Source organism: Musca autumnalis, unplaced genomic scaffold, assembly GCF_047663935.1.
Source record: "Musca autumnalis isolate F117 unplaced genomic scaffold, ASM4766393v1 scaffold_3, whole genome shotgun sequence".
Classification (NCBI taxonomy): domain Eukaryota; kingdom Metazoa; phylum Arthropoda; class Insecta; order Diptera; family Muscidae; genus Musca; species Musca autumnalis.
In genome coordinates, this window is record NW_027411866.1 from 230,090,747 (window position 1) to 230,116,206 (window position 25,460).

At 36.2% G+C, this 25,460-nt stretch overlaps 1 protein-coding gene across 3 annotated transcripts in view; it reads left to right on the forward strand.

The window, feature by feature from the left end:
* Positions 1-25,460, forward strand: part of Sh (Potassium voltage-gated channel protein Shaker) — a 756,962-nt gene that overhangs the window by 652,466 nt on the left and 79,036 nt on the right. For all 3 annotated transcript variants that reach the window (XM_073977152.1, XM_073977151.1, XM_073977150.1), the window contains exons 3-4: positions 11,268-11,436; positions 12,001-12,097. The gene's annotated coding sequence lies outside the window, so the exon portion shown is untranslated. The remainder of the gene's footprint in view (positions 1-11,267; positions 11,437-12,000; positions 12,098-25,460) is intronic.

A 25,460-nucleotide genomic window follows, 5' to 3' on the forward strand; every position in this document is an offset into this window, starting at 1 on the left:
GATTTTGAACGGCGGGTCAAACGATACCACTTGTAGATAACTTTTACATGGTTGAAAATCGTTGACCTCAAAAAAAATACCGAAAATCGGGAGGTACCGTTCTATGGGGGTACATCAGGGGGACCTACACCGACAAATTTCTGGGGAGTGTGTTTTAGCCTGAAAGAAAACTAACCGCATGTTCATGTATGTCGCACGGAAACCTGTACGAAAGGAAAGCAGTCACTCACTTCCGTCTAAAAATGCATTCATGTATTTCGCAAACTATCGTGCGACTGCCGTTACGTATCCTATGCGAAATACTACTAATTTGAATGTACATTTGTACAACTATGTTCCATAAATGAGAGCCAAATGAGAAATGAAAACAAAATCCACATATACATACAAACATTGGAATATGTGTGATTTGTTTTGTTTGAAAAATAAAATGTGTCGGTATTTTGAATTATTTTATTGATTTCTTCAAAACAATGAATGAAACCGCCATTAAAACGTGTCTATAAAATTTTTATTTTGTTTCAAGATTGTGTTGCATAAATTTCTTTTAAGATTTTCGGTGTTAGTCGCGAGTTTACGTTCTACTCGGCAGCTACAAAGCAAGTGAGTGATTTTGACATTCTCTCTCTATAAGAGACAGTCCTTTCGAAATACATGAACATAAATTTAATGGGAAAGTGTACGTTTACGTGTTATTTCGTATGGCTTGTCGGTCGCATAGATTTTAGTTTCGAAGGCGTTTACATGAACGGTCGACATACATGAACAGGCTGTAAATACCAAATTTAAGACATTTCTGTAAGATAATGTGGGTAAAACCTTGAGAATACCGAAAATCGGAAGGACTGATATAGCCCATTTTCAATACCAAACATTCTAGAAGTAATAGAAACTTTTGTGCTAAATTATAGAACTTTAGCTTTAATATTGCGAGGTGATTTCAGCAGACTGTCGGTCTTTCGGTATTTACATATAATATATGTCATATATACTTCATAGGATACGACGAATATTTGGATGTCTAAAGTTAATTAAACCCGCCATATTACGGTGGAGGGTATAACAAATAATTTTATATTTTGTAATCATCGACATACAGCCATTTAATGCTCCTGCCCTAAATTATCAGGACCGCGGAACTGGACGATCCTTTGAATGGGGCAACCAATTTGGTCCAAACTTTGGATCTCCTAATATTTTGTCAAAATTTAGTTTAACTTCTAAAGTGGCCCATATCGGTCCTCCCTAAGGGTACCACCCCCACAAAAGTTCAACATTTGTGTCTTAGTGCAGTTAGTTCCTAATTCACATTTTTGTCGGCAAGTTCAAATGTCCAAAAAGGGCCACAAAATTCAGAAGAGACCTTAAATACATTCGATCTGTCCGTAGGTGAAAGTTTCACTTCACATTGGTTGCATTTATTCTAACGAGGGTATATGGTAAAATTCAAATTTCCTTTACAATTCCATCGAGAAAAAATTTAAGAAAATTTTGACAAGCACGTTCACGATTTTTGTTACATGGGTTCAGAAAAAAATCGTGGTTTCAAATACACAGAAAAAAAGAATTCATTCAATTTATGAATAGTGTTCAAAACTTTTTTCCAATGTTCAGATTTTTGTATTGTATGAACCTAATTCATAAAGCAATAAATACTGGGTTCTTTTTTAAATGAAACATAAACATGGAATATATGTATATATTTTTTGCAAGATATGAACCAATTCATTCATTTCAAAATAATCTTCTTTAAAGCAAAAAAAAAAATTGCTTATATTCAAAACTCTTTTTATATTTTCCATAAATTTATTTTTTCTATACAAACTTTGTTTTTTTTTTTTATTTTATTTTGAAATTAGATTTTTATTTAATTCTGTAATTCTTGTTCTCTAAACGATTCTCCTCTACTAATTGATTTTTCCTAGTTAAGTATGTATCTTGTAAATCAGAACAATGTGAACCATACGTACATACATATCGAGTCCATCAGCACTACCTTGAGTTTTTTAGATGTTTCATTTATATTAAAGAAATTCAAAAATTGTATTTGCGAATTAATGCTATTGGTATGGTGAGTGTTTTCCGACACAAACGAAATCTATACGTGTGGTTAGTTAGTGTGGTAGTGGTGGGTAGTGGTGGTTGTTTAGGCTGTTGCGCTTTGTTGACACGGAGTCAATGTGCGTGTAGATACGATGGAGGGGAGGAAAGACAAAAACAATAGAAGCAAATCCACCACATCTTTATAGGCAAAGCACAAAACCCGGTTTTGCTAGAAAAAATAGTGGTTAATGTAGGGGAAACTATAAAATTTATTTTTGTATTTTAGAAAAGCATTCATACTTTTGCAAAAATAGTATTATGTACATGAGTAAAAAAAAATTGTCCATTCACTTTAAAAGAGGTGCGTTCAAATTATGCACAACAAAAAATTATGAACGGAATTAGTAAAAAATTCATACTTTTGTTTTTTCTGTGTATGTTCGCGTTCACAAAATTGGATGCTGCGCCCAAAAGTTATGGGGGGTTTTATTCCCTTATAAAGAAAAAATATTTAAAAATGCCCTTTGTGTTGTAATACCAGAATGTATATATAAATCGGTAACAACATTTAATATCTATTCGTAGACGCCTAAATATTAGCTAAATTTATTTTCATTTTCGCGGAAAATCAAAAAATAATGAAGGAATCTTGGAGTAAATTTTATTTATTCTTACTCAGAGTCCATAAAAATCTCTAAAAAATAAATTAAAAATACGTACAGAATCTAGACAATGTGCAGAAAAATGTGAGACCAAAATTTTAATGATTAGGATTTTAAATTGCATATTGCAGCTACAACAAAAGACAAAAGTTTATTGTTGGAACATTATTTCAAGAATATATTGTTTGGTTTAATACGAAAAATTTGAGAACATTTTTTGGAGTTATTCTACTATTTCGCTAAATTTCCTAACAAAACCTGAATTATTTTGCTAAAACCTCTTCAAGGAAAATAGTTTATCATCGTGAAAGTATATTTGCATAGTGTGATAAGCAATAGAATTAGAAAATAAAGAGTGATATACATAGATATTACAATCAAAGAAAAAACATAAAAGTTAAAAACCGTGTAACGCGCGAAATAGTTAAAATCAGTTGAGGCGCATGTGCTTTTCGCATAGAGCGAGTTCATCTCTGTCAATATGTTTGCATTTTTCCATGTTTCATTTAACCGCCAAAGTGTGCCATCAGTTGCATCTTACTACACCAAAATGCTTCATGTGGGTAAAAATAACGCGATGTTCATATGATTATAAGGCGCATCCGATTTCAGTGACCCCCTGTTAAAAATACGTCAATAAGACAAATTTTATACAGATTCGTCAAGAACCGCGGATGTGCTACCTGATTCTATTTTTGGTTAAATACGAATACTACTCCCGAATCTCTGAAATTCATGACACACCTTTTTGACAAATTTTATAATCGTGTATAAAGGATTCCATTTATATAAAAAAATTTAAGGGCAATCGCGGTTAAGTATGCGGATTAGTCAAAATAAAGTTTTGCTTATTTTCCTATCTTCAGGGTATCTATATCAGCAGTTTTAGTGGATGGATTCGATCGCGGTAGGGCTCATTGAATCCGGCGCGGAAAAAAACTAAAATCACGCGGTGTTCAAGGGTACCTGAGTCACAGTTGTAAATTTTTAAGCCAAAAAATAGGTTTTTAAAGAAAAATTACGCACCAAAAATTCGACTTTGGACTCCTATTACTAGGGAGCTGTGGGGAGCACACTCATGAGATATACATCAAACGACGTGGAATCACGAGTTCTACAATCCAATAAACAGATAAGGTCATTATCTGGTTGCGCCCTCCAATTATAAGAAAAATTCAAAAAACCCCGATTTCAAAACTTCAAAATGTCAGCATCGATTTTAGGGGGATACACTGTATGTATCGAGAAGTCACACATTAGAATCATGTTGCCCAAGGGGTATTCTTCAATTCTTTCTTTGAGCTCAGGTCTGAATTTTCCCTGGTTTGACCAGAAATCAAGAAAAAACACAAAAAAGCTTGCTAACTTCAACACATTTTTACCCATTTTTTTATATTACCACCAACGCAGCTTCCACGAAAATTATTTGTTATGGTCCATATTATGAGATCGTGGCTAAAACACTTCAGTTAATATAAATATATTCATATTTTATAAAATATATTAACAGTTCGCGACTTATTAAATGGTGAACCTCAACTTCAACGATTGTAAAACATTTTTGAATATTACCATATACTTTTTCATACGGGCAAAATGTGCCTCATCGAAATAATGGTTTTAGACCCCAAGTATATTTGGACGAAATGTTTTTCAGACAATTTGGAGTCTATTGAGCAATGTCCGTCCGTCTGTCTGTCTGTCTGTCTGGCTGGAGCGCACGATAACTCACGAACGGATGAACCGATTCGGTTCAAATTTTGGCTTTCGTAATATTTTGCCCAAACTTAGTTTACCAGAAAAAAAAAGATTTAGAAAAGGTTTCAATATGGACTCAATCGGTCCACTCCTTCGGGTACCTCCCTCACAAAATTTCGGAAAAGTTCAGTTTAGGGACATCTCTCGAATCGCTTTGATTTTTGTTTTAGCAAGTTGTATTCACTGTCCCCCATACGACGGTAGAAGTTTCATCTGGGGCAAGTTCATACTTCCTGAGAAAATAGCTTGAAAGTTGCAAAAAACCCCTATGAAACCGTGTGAGGTGGTTGGAGCGCAAGATAACTCTCGAACGGATCTGCCGATTCGATCCAAAATTTGGGCTTAGTAATATTTTGTCCAAACATAGTTTAAGTTCGAAGATAAGCCACATCGGTCCACTCCTTCAGCTACCTCCCCCATAAAAGATCAAAAATGTTCGGAAAAATTGTTCGTACGGTAACTTTTGAAGGGAGTGGCCGAATTGGTCCATACTTTATACATCCTAATATATCCACCAGATATAGATCAGGTTCAAATATGGACCACTCCATCCTGTACCTCCCAGACAGAATTTAGGATAAGTTCACTTTAAGACCTAATATGGAAACACTTTGATTTTTGTTGAAGCAACTTGCATTCGCTGCCTCAATTACGATAGTAAAAGTTTTTTCAGGGGTAAGACTATACTTCTTGAGCAAACAGCCCGAAGGGTGTTAAAACCTCTATGGCACCACGTGTAGTGGCTGGAGATCCATTCTTTTTAGTATCTCCTCCGCAAAACTTTTGATCTTTAATCCTAATCAACAGTTTTGTCGGTTCAAACGCCCAAAATTTTTAAAACCCCCTAAATACACACATTTTTTGGGAAAATTTGTTTCAATATACACAGGCTGAGGGTATATCTCTGTCGGCAGAGCCGACTATTACTTTTTTACTTGTTATACCCTCAGCATTTATGCTAACTAGGGTATATACACTTTCATACGGGCAACATGTGCCTCATCAAAATAATGGTTTTAGACCCCAAGTATGTTTGGCCGAAATCCGTTTCAGACAATTTGGAGTCGATTTAGCAATGTCTGTCTGGCTGGGTGGTGCGCACGATAACTCTCGAACGGATGAACCGATTTGGCTTTCATAATATGTCGTCCACACTTAGTTTAAGTTCGAAGATGGGTTATAGCGGTCCACTCCTTCCGGAACCTCCCCAATAAAATTTCGAAAATGTTCGGAAAATTTGTGTGCACGATAACTGTTGAAGGGAGTAAGCAGTTTGGCCCATACTCTGCATATCGTGAAATTTCTACCAGACTTAGATGATGTTCCAATATGGACTCAATCGGTCCACTCCTTCGGGTACCTTTCACACAAAATATCGAAAAAGTTCAGTTTAGGACCTGGTCTCGAATCGCTTTGATTTTTGTTGTAGCAACTTGTATTCACTGCCCCCAATACGACGGTATAAGTTTCATCAGGGGCAAGTCCATACTTCCTGAGAATATAGCCTGAAAGGTACAAAAAAACCCTATGACAGCTTGTGTAGTGGTTGGAGCGCAAGATAACTCTCGAACGGATCTGCCGATTCGGTCTAAAATGGGGCATTCGTAATATTTTGTGCAAGCTTCGTTTGAATTGGAAGATAAACCATATCGGTCCACTCCTTCAGGTACCTACCCCACAAAAGTTCAAAAATGTTCTGAAAAATTGTGCACACGATAACTCTTGATGGGAGTGACCGATGTGGTCCATAGGTAGGTCATGTAGCCCCCATAGAACGGTACCTCCTGATTTTCGGTAGTTCGAAGGTTGCGCCCTCAATATCCCACCGAAATGACTGAAATGTGCTAGTAAGTCTTCGTTAAGAGTATAAAACTTTCCACCTGAAATTTGTCGGTATAGGTCCACGCCCTGATATAGCCCCCATGGGACGATATCTCAAAATTTTAGGTAGTTTTGAAGGTTTAAGCTATATTATCCTACCAAAATGGCTGAAATTTGATATTTCGTCCTCCTTTGGCATGCAAAATTTTCTCCTAGAAATTTATAGGTATCGGTGAGTGTTTTGATGTACACCCATGGAAAGGTACATCCCCATTTTCGGTATTTTGAAGAGTTTAGCTTCATTATAACACCGAAATGGCTAAAATTTGGTAAAAAAGTCTTCGTTGAGGGTATAAAACTTTCCACCTGAAATTGGTCGGTATTTTGAAGGTTTTAGAATCATTATTCCACCGAAGTGGCTGAAATTTGGTATTTAGTCTTTTTCTGGGCTACAAAAAATTCCCTCAGAAATTTGCCGGTAGACGTCCACGTTTTGATGTACCCCTCATAGAACGATATATACGAATTTTCGGTATGTTGAAGGCTGCAAGTTGGTACTGCAAATTGATACATAGTCTTCGTTGAGGGTATAAAACTTTCCACCTCAAATTTTTCGGTATAGGTCCATGTCTTCATATAGCCCCCATAGAACAGTACCTCCCGTTTTTCCGTAATTTGAAGGTTGCTGCTCTATATCCCATCGAAATGACTCACGTTTGGAAACATTCCACCCGAAATGTGCCGACGACCTCAAATAGCCCCCATAGGACCGTACTTAGTATTTTAGGTATTTTGAAAGTTGTGGTCTCAATATACCACCGATATGACTGAAATTTAGTATTTTAACTGTCATGAGTATAAAAAATATTGCAGAAGAGAATTACACTGTGCGACAACAAAAAAAATGACGAGGAAAATCGAGTAGATTATGAAGGTAGAGCTAAAAATATGAGACACGTGTATCGGCGTTTTAAAAGTTTACGTCGGAAAGTAACCAAAATAGGCGGGGCAAGTTCCGCCCATTTTTAATTTTTTCGAAATATTCGAGTTAAGATATCTTTGAATCCTTGCAGTCACCAATGTGAACTTTTTCTATGGAAAAAGTCACCAATGTGAACTTTTTCTATGGAAAAAAAGTCACCAATGTGAACTTTTTTCTATGGAAAAAGTCACTTGTCCTTTTTTCAAAAATATTTCAAAAACTCCTTAAAAATGTGATTGTATCAAATCCAAATATTCTACAAAATTGTTCGCCATAAAATTTTACTATAGGTCTCAGAATACACTAAATCTGTAACTCTTGTGTAATCGCCAGGAATCTCTTAAAAATGAAAAACACGTTTTAGGGTTAAAGTCGGACTTCATCCGAGTTTATTCAAAATTGTCCCACAAAACATAATTTTAGAGAGATGATGTCAGAAACAAAAATATTCTTCGTCAAATTTCACTATGGGTCACCAAAGAAATGAAATGTCTATTTACATTTTATAGCATGAAAATATCAGTATAAATTATGCTGAAAAAAACATGAAAATATTTCCCAATTTTTTTGATGAAAAATTTGTCCTTCTTTTTTCGAGTTGGTACATGGAAGTAATATGAAACTTGGATATAGGTGAAAAGTGTCAAAGGATGAAATATTCTACACAAAATTTCACTATGAGTTTCAAAATAAACCATATATCTATGTATACTATTTCCTTAAAAAATTAGATTACAAATTTATATATATTAGGATGAAATTATATGTTTTAATTTTGGACTATTAATTTTACATAATTCCATACAGGATCAAAATCTAGCCAAATCCTTTGCTTTTTTTCGAATATTGTTAAAGAAAGAAATGTTCCAAATGAAATTTCATTATGGGTCTCTGAATAAAAGAAATCTGTAACCATAGCATATAACAATCTTAGCAGCACTTGTTTTTGATATATATGTTTTAGGGCCATATTTTCCAATTTTCATACAGATTGTCGTTGTGATTGGATACTGTAAATATCATATTGATGGTTTTTCGTTGTGAATTCATACAGAAGATGTTGTGCGTTCCATTCATAATGCTTTTGAAATATTTGTGGTGCATTTATATATTTGGGATATAAAACACCCACATTGGACCTGCCCAAATTGTGTATTTTTAGTACTTTCAACTTAAATTCCGTAGTTTGGATAAGCCATTGGTTGCTTATATTGTAAGTGAAAATACATTAGAGGTCTACGGCTATGGTCAAGTAAAAATATAGGTGTCATATGGGCTCTCACATGCACAATTTGGCGTGGTCCAAAAAACTACAATAATGGGGCTAACTCTTACTTTTACATTTACGGAATTAACACTAGCATTTGGCATAATGTATCATGAATGACCATGACGAACCCAGTTACGATATAGTCATTTATGTTAATTTCTAAGGTTTATGCATTACGTAAATGCCACCAAAGTAAGAGTTAGCCCCATTATTGTAGTTTTTTGGACCACGCCAAATTGTGCATGTGAGAGCCCATATGACACCTATATTTTTACTTGACCATAGCCGTAGACCTCTAATGTATTTTCACTTACAATATAAGCAACCAATGGCTTATCCAAACTACGGAATTTAAGTTGAAAGTACTAAAAATACACAATTTGGGCAGGTCCAATGTGGGTGTTTTATATCCCAAATATATAAATGCACCACAAATATTTCAAAAGCATTATGAATGGAACGCACAACATCTTCTGTATGAATTCACAACGAAAAACCATCAATATGATATTTACAGTATCCAATCACAACGGCAATCTGTATGAAAATTGGAAAATATGGCCCTAAAACATATATATCAAAAACAAGTGCTGCTAAGAATGTTATATGCTATGGTTACAGATTTCTTTTATTCAGAGACCCATAATGAAATTTCATTTGGAACATTTCTTTCTTTAACAATATTCGAAAAAAAGCAAAGGATTTGGCTAGATTTTGATCCTGTATGGAATTATGTAAAATTAATAGTCCAAAATTAAAACATATAATTTCATCCTAATATATATAAATTTGTAATCTAATTTTTTAAGGAAATAGTATACATAGATATATGGTTTATTTTGAAACTCATAGTGAAATTTTGTGTAGAATATTTCATCCTTTGACACTTTTCACCTATATCCAAGTTTCATATTACTTCCATGTACCAACTCGAAAAAAGGACAAATTTTTCATCAAAAAAATTGGGAAATATTTTCATGTTTTTTTCAGCATAATTTATACTGATATTTTCATGCTATAAAATGTAAATAGACATTTCATTTCTTTGGTGACCCATAGTGAAATTTGACGAAGAATATTTTTGTTTCTGACATCATCTCTCTAAAATTATGTTTTGTGGGACAATTTTGAATAAACTCGGATGAAGTCCGACTTTAACCCTAAAACGTGTTTTTCATTTTTAAGAGATTCCTGGCGATTACACAAGAGTTACAGATTTAGTGTATTCTGAGACCTATAGTAAAATTTTATGGCGAACAATTTTGTAGAATATTTGGATTTGATACAATCACATTTTTAAGGAGTTTTTGAAATATTTTTGAAAAAAGGACAAAAAAGACCCCTTTGATGAACCGCATGAGGGTTAAAATTTTTAACAGAAATATTGCACACATACTCCTCTGTAAAGTTTCCAAAGACACTATATACCTGAAATGCAAGGATTCAAAGATATCTTAACTCGAATGTTTCGAAAAAATTAATAATGGGCGGAACTTGCCCCGCCTATTTTGGTTACATTCCGACGTAAACTTTTAAAACGCCGATACACGTGTCTCATATTTTTAGCTCTACTTTTATAATCTACTCGAATTTTCCCATCATTTTGAAAAAAATTGAATTTTGTTGCACAGTGTTATCAGTATAAGCCCCTTTCTTCAAATAACCCCCGGTATTTTGAAGGCTGTGTCATCAATACTCCATCGACACGGATGATATTTAATATTCCGTTGGTGGTATAAAACTTTCCACCTGAAATTTTCCGGTATTTTTTCATGTTTTTGTATACCCCCATAGAAAGGTCCCACCCAATTTTCGGTATCTTGAAAGTTTAAGCCACATTATTCAACGGGAATAACTGAAAATCGGTATTTAGTCTTCGCTGGTGTTACGAAACTTTCCTCCAGAAATTGTTCGGTACAGGTCTACGTTTTACACAGCCTCCATACAAGGTGCTCCCGATGTTGTTAACTATCCAAATCCAGAATATCCAGGTTTAGGTCTAGTCGGTATTGCCCAATTTTATATATTTCGCTCAATTCGGAAAATTGTAAATATTGGTCCATGTTTTGGAAAGAACAAAAATGTCGCCCCATATGAGCTGTTTTGAAGGGAGTATTATCAGTTGAGATATATGTACTACTCTTTAATAAAATGTAATTAAACTAATTGGTCCTATTCACTTCAATACAGTTTGTGGTGGAGGGTATAAAAGTTCGGCCCGGCCGAACTTAACACTTTTTTACTTGTTACTATTTAAGTAGTACAAAGTGTTCCTTTTGCGGAAACTACAAGTGTTAGCATATCTCCAGCCTAGGAAAGATGTTGGATTTTAAACAACGATAACTCTTCAATAAATAATCCAATATTTTAAGTATTTGAAAGACTAGTTTTGATTAGTCATGTTGGAACATCCCTCCCATATAGGAAGTTCCAAATCTCTATGGAAAAATATAATCATAAAATGGGGCATTCGTAATGGGGCTTTCTTAACTTTTACATTATGTAATCTTCCCTTGACACATTTGGGATATTCGTAGGAAATAGATGAACTAGTGTTTATCTCTAGGTTTTAAGAGTTGTGGAATTTGTAGACCTCCAAACAGACTTTATTGCAGAGAAGGTCTCTCATGATCATCCGCCACCCACAGTAGTATTGTTGGTATATCTATTTAAATTATTATACATTTATTAATTTGCCTTTTCCCCTTTTACACCTTTTTCTCAATTACAGGTAAGCGGGTTAAGGTTTGAAACACAATTACGAACGTTAAATCAGTTCCCCGATACGTTACTGGGGGATCCAGCTCGGAGATTACGGTACTTTGACCCGCTGAGAAACGAATATTTTTTTGACCGTAGTCGACCGAGCTTCGATGCTATTTTATACTATTATCAAAGTGGTAAGTTCGAACAGTTGCCAAAAAGACAATACATGTTTTTACAGCTACACTCTTAGGCCAAGGCAGAACATAACCTTTCTTTATATAACAAAATTTCAAAAAAAAAAAACTAAAATTTATTGACATATATAAATATAACAAAATTAACTAATCATTTAATTTTTTCTCCTCTTCTTTTATATTATGGAAAAAACCGAAAAAATCAAAAAAACCAAAAAAACAATTAACCAATCAACAACAACAAATTCTACTACCACTACTACTACAACGATAACAACAAATAATATATTAATATGAAATTAAAAAAACAACAACAACAAAATATGTATTTATAATTTTAAATTATTATTTTATTTATGTGTTAATTTTTATTTTTTTGTTATTTTTAATATTTTGGTTTGTGTTAATATCTCCTCTCCCCTTACCAACCAACCAACCAAACCAACCAACGTAATTTATGTTATCCTGTTGTGCATCCTCCTTTGATTTCCTGCCTGCCTGTCTGACTGCTGCCTGCAAAACCAAAAACAAAACAAAAAAATATCTGAAATATGCAATTTCTAGGTGGCCGACTACGGAGACCGGTCAATGTCCCTTTAGACGTATTTAGTGAAGAAATAAAATTTTATGAATTAGGTGATCAAGCAATTAATAAATTCAGGTAAGATTTAATTTACCACCTACTACGTTAAATGTACGTTAATCGTTGAGTTTATACCTAAAACTACAGACTTTGTTCAAAATCGTTGAAGTAAAAAATTATCTAAACTAAAATTATTATTTTTTATTTGTGCTAAATTAAAGAAAAAGAATATTTTTTTATTTTTCTCGTTTGAGTTGAGTTTAATGATTGATAAGTTTTTATGTTTTAAACAACAGCATTTTTTCTTTCTTCTCCAATTGGCCATAAAAAAAGAATTTTAAATTTTTTGTATCGACTCTTGTTTTTTCTTTTTTTGTATTGGAATGTCTACTTAATTGATTGATATCATTTCTATGATAATGATAATTTATTTGTTCAATAAAAAAGTATATTTGTATGAAATATCCACACAATTGCAAATCTTTTTTTGTTGTTTCAGTTCGTTTTTTGTGGTTATTTAGATTGAAAATGAAATTATTATTGCAAATTTGCTTTCCATGTTTAGTAATGAATTTGAATATTTTTTTATTTGAAACTGTCGTAGTTTGTTTTATGGTTTCTTGCAATTGTTGTTATTCGTTAAAACATTAAACAAAACAAATATTCTATACTACGCATACGAGAATGGTGCGTTAAGTATAAGTATGTATTCGTATTTAAAATCTTTTAAAATTGGCACGATATTTCAACTGCATATCGGTAAATAAAATATGTTTGTTTTTATTTGGAACCGTATCCGCTGAAAGGGAATATTTCATTCAAACAATTTTTATTCCAATGAAAAAAGGTCGTTAATGTAAAATAGTTGAACAATTTTCCAAATAGCAGGACAGACCATTTTTGTTCGTGGTTCATACGACGTCGATATTCACCGTCAACGCAGATCGGTCCGTAGATCTTTCAAACACGCCAAGCACTGCCTTATCTGCTGGAGCAAGTACCCAGGCTTCGGAACCATACATCAGCACGGGTAGTATCAGTGTTTTGTAGAGCGTTATTTTTGTTTGACGAGATGTGGCTTTGTTTTTAAACTGCTTACTTAAGCCAAAGTAGCATCTGTTGGCCAATACAATTCTTCTTTTTATTTCACAACTGATGTCGTTTGTTGTGTTTACGGAGGTGCCGAGGTATACGAAGTCTTATACTACCTCAAAATTATAGGAACCAACTTCAACAGTTGGTCCGATCTCAATGCACGCATTGCGCGTCGACTCCATCAACTTGGTCTTCTCACCGTTTACCGCCAGATTCTCCTTCGACCTTCATAAAGGTATCGGTTACTTCTTTTACTGATGGTCCCATGATGTCTATATCATCAGCATAAGCAAGTAACATGTGACTATTGGTGTAGATTGTGCCACTACTTTTGACGTTTGCCTATCGTACAACCTTTTCTAGCAGGTTGTTGAAAATATCACACGAATGGCTGCCTCCTTGCCTGAAACCTCTTCTGGTACAAAACTCTTCGAAAAGGTTCTTTCCTATTTTAACTCGTGACCTCGTGTCAGTTAAAGTCATTTTACAAAGCCGGATGAGCTTTGCGGAGGTACCAAATTCAGACATGGATTGGAATACCTTTGAACGCAGCGGGCTGTCGAAGGCAGCTTTATAATCGGCAAAAAGGTGGTAGGTGTCGATCTGCATCTCTTAGATCTTCTCCAGGATTTGCCGCAGGGAAAATATCTGGTCAATGGTGGACTTTCCAGCTCTAAAGCCGCATTGGTATGGTCCAATTTTCTCCTTGACCATGGGCTTTAGTCGTTCGCACAATATCCCTGACACGATCTTGTAGGCAATAGGGAGTAGACTTATGCCCCTATAGTTAGAGCATACAGTCTTATCTCCCTTCTTGTGGACAGGGCACAGGATGCGGGCACTCGTTCTTCCTGCCAGATGGTGCTTACTAGCTGATGAATACACCTTATCAGCGTGTCGCCTCCGGTTTTGAACAGCTCGGCTGGTAAGCCATCGGCTCCTGCTGCCTTATTATTCTTAAGCCGATTTACTGATGTCTTTACCTCATCTTGGCTGGGCGGTATACATTCAATACCATCTTCTGGTCTTGGATATGTGGTATCTTGGATCGGATATGTGGTATATTGGATACCAATAGTTTGGAAAAATGCTATTTCCATATCCTTAGCACACTATATGTATCAGTTACCAGATTACCTTGCTGGTCTCTACTGGAGGATGTGCCAGTTCCAAAGCCATCAGTTTGATGTTTCACTCTTAAGTAGAATTTTCGGACTTCATTCTGGTTCCTGTACATCTCGATTTGTTCACACTCCCGCTTTTCCATCTCTCTCTTTTTCCTGCAGAAAATACGTTTCTCCTCTCTCCTTTTCTCCAGACAACTCTCTCGTGCTCTACGCTGCTACTGATTGTAAAGTAGCCCTATATGCCGCATTTTTCTCTTCGGTAGCAGCACGACACTCCTGGTCATACCATGGATTCCTTGGTGAAGGTCTCTAGTATCCAAGTACTGATTTTACGGCTGTTTGCATGGAGTGGGCAATGTTTTGCCATTATCCTGATATGTTATCGGGACTAGGAGTGCTTTGATTAAGCAGTTGGGCCAGTTGAGTGGAATATGCTGTGGCTATCTGTTGTGATTGCAGCTTACCGATGTCCAACTTCCGTGTTGTGTCTGGTTGCAATTTGTTTGCTAAGTTTAATCTGGTACGTACCTTTGCTGCAACAAGGTTGTGGTCCGAATCAATGTTTGCGCCTCGGAACGATCGTACATCCAACACGCTCGATGAATGTCTTCCATCTATCAGAACATGATCAATTTGATTCCTTGTTTTCTGATCTGGAGATAGTCAGGTGCCCTTATGAATATCGAAATGATTAATTCTAGTACTGCTAACTACCATGTTTTTTGCAGCTGTAAAGTCTATCAGCCTCATACCATTGTCAGATGTTTCACTGTGGAGACTGAATTTTCCGATTGTTGGGCCAAAGATATTTTCCTTTCCAATTTTGGCCTTAAAATCGCCTAGAATAATTTTAATGTCATGGGCAAGACAACGGTCATATGTTTCCTCTAAGCGCTCATAAAATATATCTTTGGTCAGTTCGTTCTTGTCTACAGTGGGAGCATGAGCGCAAATAAAGCTGATGTTGAAGAATTAAGCTTTTATTCGAATTGCAGCAAGTCTTTCATTCACTGGGGTGAAGCTGGATACCAGATGTTTTAGTCTCCCACTAAATACAAATCCGCAACCAAACTCATGCTTTACGTCATGGCAGCTATAATACAGTGCTTCACCTTTAGGTGTTGTTGTGACGCATTTCCCGTTCCATCGTATTTCCTGTATGGCAGTAATGTCGGCCTTGTACTTTTCAAGTACATCTGCCAATGCGTAAACTGCACCTTCTCTATAAAGAGTGCGAACATTCCAGGTGCAGATTCGCAGATCATGGTCCTTAAAACGTTTGCGGTTTTCGTCAACATTAGAGGGGTTTGTTTTTCTTTTCTTTCGTTTTTTCATAGTAGGCTGTTTTTTCTAGGGGAGGGCTACTAGGGTACGAGGCACATGTTAACGGGTATTAAAGGCAGTTCCCCAGGTGACACCAAGGGGAGGTCAGTGTCCACTTGAGATGAAAGAGGGACAAGATAAATCATGGGCTTTGCCATGTTAAAGCCAGCCAGGACAGTTCCTTGGCATCTTCCATCCCCTACGTCACCCACCCAAGAACCAATAAGCGTGGATTTTTAAAGAATTTTTTTCAACTACCCAAGAATCAATAAGCGTTGGTTTTTTAAGTAATTAAGTTAAAATTTTTTCAAGCACCCAAAGACCAATAAGCGTGGATTTTTTAACTATTTTTTTTCACCCTCCCAAGGACCATTAAACCTGGATTTTTTAAGTAATTAATTTTCAATTTTTTCAAGCACCCAAAGACCAATAAGCGTGGATTTTTTAACTATTTTTTCACCCTCCCAAGGACCATTAAACCTTGATTTTTTAAGTAATTTTTCTTAACTACCCAAGGGCCAATAAGCTTGGAATTTTTAAGTATTTTGTTTTTCAACCTGGATTTTTAAGTCATTTTTTTCGACCACCCAAGGACCAATAACCGTGGATTCTTTAAGGCGGACGTTCAAAAAAAGAGTACAAAAGAGTAATTCGGCATTGCCGACCTATACATACCCCCAGTCTGGAAAATACTTCTGGTATCATTTTCAAACCCTGAGCATTTATGCTAACAAAGGTATATACAATTTTATTCGGGCAAAATGTGCCTCATCGTAATAATGGTTTTAGGCCCCAAGTATGTTTGGATGAAATCCGTTTCAGACAATTTGGAGTTTATTTAGCCATGTCCGCCCATCTGTCTGGCTGGCTGGAGCGCACGATAACTCTCGAAAGGATCAATCAATGCCAAAATTTGGCTTTCGTAATATTTTGTCCAAACATAGTTTAAGTTCGAAGACTGATTATATCGGTCCACTTCTTCCGGTACCACCCCACAAAAGTTCGTGCACGATTACTCTTGAAGGAAGAAACCGATCTGTTCCATACTTTGTACATCGTAAAATGTCTAGCAGATTTAGATATAGTTCCAATATGGAATCAATCGGTCAACTAATTCGGGTACCTCCCAAACACAATTTCGGAATAGTTCTGTTTAGGACCATCTCTCGAATTGCTTTGATTTTTGTTGTAGCAACTTGTATTCACTGCCCCCCATACGACGGTACAAGTTTTATCAGGGGCAAGTCCATATTTCCTGAGAAAATAGCCTGAAAGTTGCCAAAAAACCCTATGACACCGTGTATAGTGGTTGGAGCGAAACTAACTCTAGAACGGATCTGCCGATTCGGTCCAAAATTTGGCCTTAGTAATATTTTGTCCAAATATAGTTTAAGTTTGAAGATAAGCCATATCGGTCCACTCCTTCAGGTTCCTCCCACACAAAAGTTAAAAAATGTTCGGAAAAATTGTTCGTACAATAACTCTTGAAGGGAGTGGCCGAATTGGTCTATACTTTACACATCCTAATTTTTCTACCAGATATAGATCAGGTTCAAATATGGGCTATATTTGTAAACTCCATCCGGTACCTCCCACACAAAATTTCGGATAAGTTCATTTTAAGACCTGATATCGAATCACTTTGATTTTTGTTGAAGCAACTTGCATTCGCTGCCTTAATTACCATGGTAAAAGTTTTTTTTTAGGGGCAAGTCCCTACTTCTTAAGCAAACAGCCCGATTAGTGTAAAAACCCCCTTTGGCACCATATGTGTTGGCTGGAGATTCACTTCCATAACTGTCAATGTCGATCCATTCCTTTTAGTATCTCCTCCGCAAAACTTTTGATCTGTAATCCTAATCAAATTTGTTATCGTTTCAAACGCCCAAAATACATACGTATTTTGGGACAAATTGTTTCAATATACACAGGCTGAGGGTATATCTCTGTCTGCAAAGCCGACTGATACTTTTTTACTTGTTGTTGTAGCAATTTGCATTCGTTGCCTCAATTACGACGGTAAAAGTTTCTTCAGGGGCAAGTCCATACTCCTTGAGAAAACATGCCGAAAGGTGTAAAAAATCCATGGCACCATATCTGGGAGAGCTGGAGAGAACGATAACTCTCGAACTGATCAACCGATTTGGTCTAAAATTTTGGCTCCGTCATATTTTATCCAGACATAGTTTCAGTAGATGGGCAATATCGGTCCACAACATCCGGTACATCCATCCTTTCTCCAATATTTAAAAAAATTTCACTAAAATGGTATCCACGATATCTCTTGAAGGGTGCAACCAATTTGGTCAAAACTTTTGATCTACTAATACTTTGTCCAAATTTAGTTTAACTTCTAAAATGGCCCATATCGGTCCTCTCCTTGGGGTACCTCCCCTACAAAAGTTCAACATTTGTGTCTAAGTGCAGTTTAGGGTCTGTTCGAAAATCCTTTGAAAATGTATACCGATGCTGTTCTTTGTGGTCATGTTTACAGCGATATTATGTACTCCGTGGTCAAATCCATGCTTCCTGGCACACGTGTCCAAAAGTTGTACGATGACCCACTGAAATGATAAGTGGGCGCGATATCTATCGAAAAGATATAACTACCAAAATAAGTTACACTTCCTTAAATGACTTGTCTCGGTCCATTCCTTTAAGTACCTCCTCCGCAACACTTTTGAGTTTTAATCATTATCCACAATTTTGTCAGAAAGTTCAAATGTCCAAAAAGGGCTACAAAATTCTCAAGATACCCTCTGTCCGTAGATGAAAGTTTAAATTCACATAGGCTGAAGGTATATCTCTCTTCCTGTTTACATTAGAAACCGCTTTGGGGACCACAACGACTACAAACGGTGCAAATCTTCAAACCTACCAAATACTAGGCTATAAACTGGATTAATGGGCAAAAGTTTGACTTTTTGGCGAATATAACAGAAACAGTGGACCTAATTATTATATAGTGTCTACGGGTGGCTCAAAATAAGAAGACAGTTTTTTTGGAAAGGTCTACCCCTAAATGCATTATCTACACACACTGCCGGTCGCTGGAGCAAATATTTGCCTAACGTGACCTTACCTTTACACAATGAACGCAAACAAACAAAACGATTCCCGTACCAATCACACAAAGTCACAAACTTTTCAATTTCTCTGAATCGTTTCGCTCTCAAAACAAAACCAGAAACTTTTCAATGCAGAAATAGGAAAAGCGTGTGAGCTACGCGTTGCAACAGATTTCGTAGTAACACTTTTTGGCACATTCCTCTTCTCGATAGCAGCATGACACTACTGGTCGTATTATGGGTTCCTTGGTGAAGGCCTGTTGTATTCAAGTACGGATTTTGTGGCGGTTTTTATGGAGTGAGGAATATGTAGTACAGCTAACTACCATAATTCTTGCCGCAGTGAAGTTTATCAGCCGTTATTCGAACTACAGTTCCAAACTGTTTGGCCAATAATGTTCTCCCTACGAATCTTTGGCATTAAAATCGGTTAAGATAATGTAAATGACAGGGCAAAGGTCATATATATATTTTTTTCTAAACGCTTATTAAATGTATAAACAGATTTTTTAATGAACAAAAAAAAAATTAATTACCAATACTTAACGCACCACCCTCGTATTGTACCAAACAAAAAAAAGTAAATTTGAATAAATTATGAATTGATTTATTGTTTGTTTACAGTAATAAAATAAAATTAAAAAAATATATATTTATAATATAATCTGGCCCAATAAAACACACATAAATATACCAATACAAACATAAACAAACAAAAAAAGACACACACCTGTACTCTCACATACACATATACACACCGCAAGCAATGTTGTTTAGGCATTAATTCACTTGACCACCAGCTTAAAATTTTGTTCATACGACAAAGGGGCCGGCCCGTGGTATCAAGTTGAAGAAAAGCAAATGAATTGAATTTTTGTAGACAAATTCACACACAAACACTTGTTCGTTTGTTTGTTAAAAAGCAAAGCAAAAAAAGAAAACAAATACAACAACGATAATGAATGAAAACACACAAATACACCCCAAAACACTGTGGGCGGCACAACCTACCCCACTAGGCTTTCACATGCGACATGGGAAATATGTTTTTATTTTCCCAAAAAAAAAGAAATTATTAATTTCTTTTTGGGCTAAATGAATATAATTTATTCGTATTGTGAGCATGTCTTGGCCTCTTGGTAGTGGAGCATTGTCACGCCCACAAGCATTTTGTAGATATGTAACTAAGAATGCAACTAAAGCAACAAAGAATGCTAGAAAGCATTTGCATGAGCTTTTAGATAATAAACCTAATGTGATATGATGTGTTTTTGCGGTGTTCGTTCCCTGTTCGTTATGTGTTCAACAACAGCAAAAAAAAAGTAAAAGTAAAATATCACTTGACTCAACTCACGCGACGATTTCTCTTTTTGTGACATACATAGATATTGGAAAAAAAACAATTGAAATTCTCTCCAGAAATTATCCGAATTTTTTGAGAGAATATTTTATGAATCACAATTAGAAGAATATTTATTATCAACAAAACACTTTATGTAAAAATATAATTACAACAAATACAAAAAGTTAATGTCACAACTATCATGTTACAAAAATAAACATAAATTATATGGGAATATATATGGCGATTTTCAATTGATTGTTTGATTGGCTTTATGAAAGTTAAGGCGATGAAGGAGGGACCAAAATGGTCTTCCAAAGAAGTCCCATAGATTATCGCATCTTGTGTTATAGATAGATGAGCTGTAGATATTAACATAGAATAAAAGGCCAATCGGTCTTCTCATAAACGACATTTATGTTTCCTCATAGGTGGCCAATATAACATCTCATAAGCGGCAGGTCTTCTCCAATAAGAATGGTTGGGTGAGAAACAAGACGAGACGAGTTTTTTCATTGAATAAGGCCTTCCCATTTAAGCTCCAAAGGACTTTTCAGAAAAGACCAATATGTCTTCACATAGAGTAGGTACCCCACAAAAGACCAGATTCTCGTAGAAGAACTGTAGGTCTTGTAATATAAGACTAGTACGTTCGCCATAATGCCTTCTTATAGCATATAAGTAAGTCTCCTCACAGAAGACCTTGGGGTCTTCTTTTGCCCAAAGGTAATCTCATTTAAAACCTATAGATCTTCTAGTAGATGACCAGTAAATCTCATATTAGGAAGTCATATCATACGACTTGTCAAAGAAGACTTATACGTCTTCTCATAGAAGACTTCTACGTTTCCTCATTGAAGACCTGTACTTCTTCTCATTGAAGACTTCTACGTATTCTCGTTGAAGACTTCTAAGTCTTCTCATCGAAGACTTCTACGACTTCTCATTGGAGACTTGCACGCCTTCTCATAGAAGACTTCTATGCCTTCTCATAGCAGACTTGTACGTCTTCTCATTGAAGACTTGTACGTCTTCTCATAGAAGATTTGTACGTCTTCTCATAGAAGACTTCTATGCCTTCTCATAGCAGACTTGTAAGTCTTCTTATTGAAGACTTGTACGTCTTCTCATAGAAGATTTGTACGTCTTCTCATAGAAGATTTGTACGTCTTCTCATAGAAGACTTGTGCGTCTTCTCATAGAAGACTTGTGCGTCTTCTCATAGACGACTTTTACATTTTCTCCTATAAGACTGAAGGGTTTTTCATAGAAATTTCTACGATCGTCTCATTGGAGAGCCCAAGATACCACACTCTTTATATAGAAGATCCTATGATCTTCAAGGTCTTCTTATAGAAGATCCCACAATATTATCCAGACATCACAGTCTTCACATAAATGACTCAAAGTTTTTCCTCATAGAAGAACCTACAACCTGTGGTAGAAAATCCAACGATCTTCTCATGGAAGATCTCCTCATAGAAGGTTCCACGATCTTCTCATAGAAGATCTCAAGATCTTCTCATAGAAGATCTCAAGATCTTCTCGTAGAAGTTTGCATGATATTTTCATAGAAGATCTCAAGAACTTCTCTTAGAAGATGCCAAGTTCAGAGAAGTTCATAGAAGATCTCAAAACCTCCTCATAGAAGATGCCAAGATGTTCTCTTAGAAGTTTCCACGATCTTCCTATAGAAGGTTCCACGATGGAAGATCTCAAGATCTTCCCGTAGAAGGTTCTACGATCTTCTCATAGAAGATCCCACGATCTTCTCATAGAATATCTTACGTTCTTTTCATAGAAGTTCCCACGATAGAAGATGTCACCATCTTCTCATAGATGATACCATGATCTTCCCATAGAAGATCACACGATCTTAACATAGAAGCTACCACGATCTTCTCATAGATGATACCACGACCTTCTCATAGAAGATCCCACGATCTTCTCATAGATGATCCCTTGATATTCTCAAAGAAGATACCACGATCTTAATATAGAGTATCCCACCATCCTCTCATAGAATATCCCACGATCTTATTATAAAATATACCACGATCTTCTCATAGATGTTCACAATATCTTTTTATAGAAGATCCCACGATCTTCTCACAGAAGATCCCACGATCTTCTCATAGAAGATCCCACGAACTTCTCAAAGATGATCCCTCAATATTCTCAAAGAAGATCGCACGATCTTATCATAGAGTATCCCACGATTCTCTCATAGAATATCCCACGATCTTATCATAAGTATCTTCTCATAGAAGATGATCCCCCGCTATTCTCAAATAAGATCCCACGATCTTATTATAGAGTATCCCACGATCCTCTCAGAGAACATCCCACGATCTTATCTTAAAAGATACCACGATCTTCTCATAGAAGATCCCACGAACTTCTCATAGAAAATCCCAAGACCTTCTCTTAGAAGTTTCCACGATCTTCTCATAGAAGATCCTACGATCTTCTCAAAGAAGATCCCACGATCTTATTATAGAGTATCCCATGATTCTCTCATAGAAATATCTTCTCATAGAAGATGCCACGATCTTCTCCAGACACCACAGTCTTCACATAAAAGTCTCAAAGTTTTTCCTCATAGAAGAACCTACGATCTCTGGTTGAAAATCCAACGATCTTCTCATAGAATATCGAAAGATCTCCTCATAGAAGGTTCCACGATCTTCACGAAGAAGATCTCAAGATAATATCACGATCTTTTCATAGATGATCCCACAATCTTCTCCAGACACCACAGTCTTCACATAAAAGTCTCAAAGTTTTTCCTCATAGAATAACCTACGATCTCTAGTTGAAAATCCAACGATCTTCTCATAGAAGATCGAAAGATCTCCGCATAGAAGGTTCCACGATCTTTACGAAGAAGATCTCAAAATCTTCTCGTAGAAGGTTGCAGAAGTAGATGCCAAGATCTTTTCGTAGAAGATCCCACATCCTTCTCATAGAAGATCCAAAGATCTTCTCTTAGAAGTTTCCACGATCTTCTTATAGAAGTTCCTACGATCTTCTCATAAAAGATCCCACGGCCTTCTCATAGAAGGTTCCACGATAGAAGATCTAAAGATCTTGCCGTAGAAGGTTCCACGATCTTCTCATAGATGATCCCTCGAGGTTCTCAAAGAAGATCACATAGAATATTCCACGATCTTATCATAAAAGATACCACGATCTTCTCATAGATGATCACAATATCTTTTTATAGAAGATCCCACGATCTTCTCACAGAAGATCCCACGATCTTCTTACAGAAGATCCCACGAACTTCTCAAAGATGATCCCTCAATATTCTCAAAGAAGATCGCACGATCTTATCATAGAGTATCCCACGATTCTCTCATAGAATATCCCACGATCTTATCATAAGTATCTTCTCATAGAAGATCCCACGATCTTCTCGCAGAAGATCCCACGATGTTCTCAAAAGGATCCCCCGATATTCTCAAAGAAGATCTCACTATCTTCTCGTAGATGATCCAACGACCTTCTCATAGAATATATAACGATCTTCTCATAGAATATCCCACGATCTTATCATAAAAGATACCACGGTCTTCTCATAGATGATCCTCTGATCTTCTCATAGATGATCCCTCGATATTCTCAAAGAAGATCCCACGATCTTATTATAGAGTATCCCACGATTCTCTCATAGAATATCCCACGATCTTATCATAATAGATACCACGATCTACTCATAGATCCCACGATGTTCTCAAAGAGGATCCTCTTATAGAAGATCCCACGATCATCACATAGAAGATTCAACTATCTTCTCGAAGATGACCCAACGATCTTCTCATAGAATATTCCACGATCTTATCATAAAATATACCACGGTCTTCTCATAGATGATCTTATGATCTTCTCACAGAAGATCCCTCGATATTCTCAAAGAAGATCCCACCATCTTATTATAGAATATCCCACGATCCTCTCATAGAATATTCCACGATCTTATCATAAAAGATACCACGATCTTCTCATAGATGATCACACTATCTTCTCATAGAAGATCCCACGAACTTCTCATAGAATATCCTACGATTTTCTCATAAAAGATCCCACGATCTTCTCATAGAAGATTCCACTATTTTCCTCACAGAAGATCACACGATCTTCTCATAGAAGATCCCAACATCTTCTCCAGACACATAAGTCTTCTCACAAATGACTTAATCTTTTTCTCATAGAAGATCTCACGATTTTCTCATAGGAAATCTCAAGATCTTCTCATAGTAGGTTCCACGATCTTCTCACGGAAGATCCTAGGATCTCTCATAGAAGATCCCACGATTTTCTCATTGAAGATCTTCTTCTCATAGAAGGTTCCATGATGTTCTCATAGAAGATCCCACGTTCTTCTCATAGAAGATCCCACGATCTTCTCATAGAAGATCCCACGATCTTCTCATTGAAGATCCCACGATCTTCCCATAGAATATCCCACGATCTTCTCATACAGATCCCACGATCTTCTCATAGAACAGTCCAGGGTCTTATTATAGAACATACCACTTTTATCGTACAAAATCCTACGATCTTCTCAAGACCCCAGGGCCTTTTCATAAATGACTCAAACTTTTTTCTCATAGAAAAGTTCAAGGTCTTCTCATAGACGATCTCGCGATTTTCTCATAGAATATCCCACGATCTTCTTATAGAAGATCCCACGATCTCTCAAAGAAGATCCTAAGATATTCTCATAAACGTCTCAAATTTTTTCTCATAGAAGATCAAACGATCTTCTCATCGAAGAAGTCCACAGATATCCTGATAGAAGGCTCTGCGATCTTTTCATTGAAGACCCCAAGATCTTCTCATAGATGACCACAAGGTCTTCTCAAGTTCAAGTTCTTCTTGACAAAAGACCCCAACGTCTTCTCAGAGAAGACTAAAAAGTCTTCACATAGAAGACCCCAAGATCTTCCCATAGAAGTCCACAATGTCTTCTCATAAAAGACCTCAATGTGTTCCCATAGAAGACTCCAATGTCTTCTCCCAGAAGTGTTCTCATAAAACATCCACAGGACTTCTTATAGAAATCTTCTGATAAAAGACATGCAAGACTTTTCCCAGAAGACCCCAAGGTCTTCCCTTAGAAGAATCTAAGTTCTGCTCATAGAATAGACTTCATTGGCCTTCTCTTCACATAGAATACATAGAGTTGGTCGTCTCATAGAACCCCTCTTGGCCTTCTCAAGTAATACCATCTGGCATTTTCATAAAAAACCGTTCATGTTTGAAATTAATAATTCTTGACTTCGATTCATCGTCTCTTCTTTAAAATGAATTCCCTTTTTAACGATTTCTTGACCTCGTCTATATATCCCCATATATATTTCAACATTCGTTGCTACGTTTAACACAACGAATCTCAACTAACAACACTTCACACAACCCAGGATTCAATCTCAACAAACAGCCCAAAAGACACTCCTGTACATGTGAAGAAACGTTAAAGC